The sequence below is a fragment of the Lissotriton vulgaris genome, unplaced genomic scaffold, assembly GCF_964263255.1.
Source record: "Lissotriton vulgaris unplaced genomic scaffold, aLisVul1.2 SCAFFOLD_1163, whole genome shotgun sequence".
NCBI lineage: Eukaryota > Metazoa > Chordata > Amphibia > Caudata > Salamandridae > Lissotriton > Lissotriton vulgaris.
The window spans coordinates 535248-539774 of NW_028242180.1; positions in this window are offsets into that span (position 1 = coordinate 535248).

The window sequence follows — 4527 nt, forward strand, 5'->3', positions numbered from 1 at the left end:
TATTTAATTAACTTCCCGAGCCCCTGGAAGCATGAAAATCACTTTAAACATGCTAATTTTAGCTCTAACACTGATGATCCACCTACAAATGTGAACTGACGTTCAAAAATAAAACATTTGAAAACGGACCATTTTCCACATTTCTGAAGCATGACGTAATGGGGGGGTGTTATCTCTTTTGTCGAAAATCAGCCGTTTTTGCTCGAACATTAAATGCCTCCAAATGGTATTTATTTCACTTCCCGAGCCCCTGGAAGCATGAAAATCACTTTAAACGTGCTAATTTTAGCTCTAACACTGATGATCCACCTACAAATGTGAACTGACGTTCAAAAATAAAACATTTGAAAACGGACCATTTCCACATTTCTGAAGCATGACGTAATGGGGGGGTGTTATCTCTTTTGTCGAAAATCAGCCGTTTTTGCTGGAACATTAAATGCCTCCAAATGGTATTTAATTAACTTCCCGAGCCCCTGGAAGCATGAAAATCACTTTAAACATGCTAATTTTAGCTCTAACACTGATGATCCACCTACAAATGTGAACTGACGTTCAAAAATAAAACATTTGAAAACGGACCATTTTCCACATTTCTGAAGCATGACGTAATGGGGGGGTGTTATCTCTTTTGTCGAAAATCAGCCGTTTTTGCTCGAACATTAAATGCCTCCAAATGGTATTTATTTCACTTCCCGAGCCCCTGGAAGCATGAAAATCACTTTAAACATGCTAATTTTAGCTCTAACACTGATGATCCACCGCCTGATCAGATGTACGACAGGTTTAGCGACTGGGTCTCCAGGGCCTTGGACACCCTCATCCCCTTGGTGACCTGTAATACTGGATCTGGCAAGGCCAGCCCCTGGTACGACGACTCTCTGCGGGCTCTGAAGGTTTCTTGCAGGCGCGCAGAGCGGGCATGGCGTAAAGCCTATTCCAGCTCTAAGAAAGTCCTATATCAGTCAACAGTGAAGGTGTACCATCGGGCGGTGTGTAGAACTCGTGCCGCTTTTTATGCGACACAATTCAGGAACAGTTCGAACCCGGCAAAGGCTATCTTTAAGGTATTGAAAGACCTCACTGCCAAAAAAGTTACAACATCACACCAGAGCTCTGTGGAGCACTGTGAAAAGTTGGCAGAGTTTTTCCTGGAAAAGGTGAATGCCATCTATCGAGCCTTTCCTGTGGTCGTTCCCTCAGCAATTACATCTTCTAAGCCACCACCATCTGAGGGACTATGTTCTCTACCTTTGTTAAACTCTGATAGCCTAGGCACTTTGGCCCGCAGAGTGAAGTCTGGGTCCCCTGAGGATCCACTTTGCCCTGAAGTGTTCAAGGACCTGGCGGCACATGACATCTCTCCGCTTTGTTCCTTGGTCAATGCGTCACTTACATCTGGCGTCGTTCCACTGAAGTGGAAGCGAGCCATGGTTCGTCCGATCCTGAAGAAACCTAGCATGGATGGGAGCAAGCCGGAGAGCTATCGGCCTATTTCAATCTTGCCGTGGCCGGCTAAGGTGATGGAGGCACACGTAAATGCCGCTCTCTCGGAACATCTCCGTCGAGCAGATATACTCGACGCCACGCAGAATGGGTTTAGGGCAGGTCATAGCACGGAGACGGCTCTGCTTTATATGGTGGAGCACCTTCGCTCCGTGCTTGACGCGGGACAAACGGCAGCGCTGGTGCTATTAGATCTAAGCGCTGCCTTTGACACCGTCTCGCACCCTATCCTTCTGCAGCGTTTAGAGGAGGCTGGTGTTACCGGCACTGCTCTCGACTGGTTCCGGTCGTTCTTAACCAACCGGGCCTTCAGCGTGACCGTCCCACCTTATCAGTCAAAATTCCATCCGTTGAACCTGGGCGTCCCCCAAGGCTCCTCGCTGAGTCCTACGCTGTTCAATCTGTACGTAAGGCCGCTAGCTGAGGTTGTCAAACAATGGGGTATGACCATGGTGTCATATGCCGATGACACCCAGCTAGCGGTCACGATCAGCGGGGATGCTGAAGTCGACGCTCCCAGGTTTCAACAAGGACTGAGGGCGGTCGCTAGCTGGATGACGCTCAATTGTCTCCAGCTAAACGCTAGTAAGACAGAGGTGATGGTATTTGGTAGACAACCGGAACTGTGGGGAGAGAGATGGTGGCCGGAGGAGTTGGGTTCTGCTCCCATCCCAGTCGCCGAGCTTAAGAACCTCGGGGTCTGGTTGGACCCTTCCCTTACGTTTGCATGCCACACTAAACGCACGGCTGCTTGTTGCTTCGGCATCTTGCGTGGGCTCCGTCCTGTGCTAAAGTTCTTCGATGCCCCTACTCGGCAACTCATGATCCAAGCTACCGTCATCTCCAGGCTGGATTATGCGAGTTCTCTGCTGGCCGGGTTGAACGTAGCTGAGATCGGGCGCCTGCAACGGATCCAGAATGCCGCAGCGAGAGCGGTGGTAGGCCTTCCAAGATTCTGTCCTACCTCCAGCACCATACGAGCGCTGCATTGGCTTCCGGTGGCGCAGCGGATTCAGTTTAAGGTCCTCTGCGTCGCCTATAAGATCTTGAAGGGGTCCCCGGCAACAATCCTTACGACCCTCAGGGCCAACTACATCCCAGCACGACCCTTAAGATCGGCAGACCTCGAATTGGCCGTGGTACCGCGCTTTAAGCGAAGCAGGGCCGGTGGACGCTCATTTCGAGTGCGGGCCGCTGCTTTGTGGAACTCCTTACCCCCGGCAATTCGCGCTATGAGCGATTTGCTTTCTTTTCGTCGCGCCGTGAAAACATTTTTATTCCCTTAGTCATTTGCTTGTGCTGTTTTTATTAGTTGTGTTGTGTAGCTGCCTTGTCGGGCGCCAGGACGCTCCTTAGCTGGAGCATCTGTGCGCCAAATAAAAACCACATAACATAACATAACATAACATAACAAATGTGAACTGACGTTCAAAAATAAAACATTTGAAAACGGACCATTTTCCACATTTCTGAAGCATGACGTAATGGGGGGTGTTATCTCTTTTGTCGAAAATCAGCCATTTTTGCTCGAACATTAAATGCCTCCAAATGGTATTTAATTAACTTCCCGGGGTGAAGAAACCCTTTTTGAGAACTCAGAGTGAGTAAATTGGCCATTTTCATGCACTTTTAACCATTCCATAAATCTTGTGTTTTGGGCCCCTGGAAGCATGAAAATCACTTTAAACATGCTAATTTTAGCTCTAACACTGATGATCCACCTACAAATGTGAACTGACGTTCAAAAATAAAACATTTGAAAACGGACCATTTTCCACATTTCTGAAGCATGACGTAATGGGGGGGTGTTATCTCTTTTGTCGAAAATCAGCCGTTTTTGCTCGAACATTAAATGCCTCCAAATGGTATTTATTTCACTTCCCGAGCCCCTGGAAGCATGAAAATCACTTTAAACATGCTAATTTTAGCTCTAACACTGATGATCCACCTACAAATGTGAACTGACGTTCAAAAATAAAACATTTGAAAACGGACCATTTTCCACATTTCTGAAGCATGACGTAATGGGGGGTGTTATCTCTTTTGTCGAAAATCAGCCGTTTTTGCTGGAACATTAAATGCCTCCAAATGGTATTTAATTAACTTCCCGAGCCCCTGGAAGCATGAAAATCACTTTAAACATGCTAATTTTAGCTCTAACACTGATGATCCACCTACAAATGTGAACTGACGTTCAAAAATAAAACATTTGAAAACGGACCATTTTCCACATTTCTGAAGCATGACGTAATGGGGGGGTGTTATCTCTTTTGTCGAAAATCAGCCGTTTTTGCTCGAACATTAAATGCCTCCAAATGGTATTTATTTCACTTCCCGAGCCCCTGGAAGCATGAAAATCACTTTAAACATGCTAATTTTAGCTCTAACACTGATGATCCACCTACAAATGTGAACTGACGTTCAAAAATAAAACATTTGAAAACGGACCATTTTCCACATTTCTGAAGCATGACGTAATGGGGGGTGTTATCTCTTTTGTCGAAAATCAGCCGTTTTTGCTCGAACATTAAATGCCTCCAAATGGTATTTAATTAACTTCCCGGGGTGAAGAAACCCTTTTTGAGAACTCAGAGTGAGTAAATTGGCCATTTTCATGCACTTTTAACCATTCCATAAATCTTGTGTTTTGGGCCCCTGGAAGCATGAAAATCACTTTAAACATGCTAATTTTAGCTCTAACACTGATGATCCACCTACAAATGTGAACTGACGTTCAAAAATAAAACATTTGAAAACGGACCATTTTCCACATTTCTGAAGCATGACGTAATGGGGGGTGTTATCTCTTTTGTCGAAAATCAGCCGTTTTTGCTCGAACATTAAATGCCTCCAAATGGTATTTAATTAACTTCCCGGGGTGAAGAAACCCTTTTTGAGAACTCAGAGTGAGTAAATTGGCCATTTTCATGCACTTTTAACCATTCCATAAATCTTGTGTTTTGGGCCCCTGGAAGCATGAAAATCACTTTAAACATGCTAATTTTAGCTCTAACACTGATG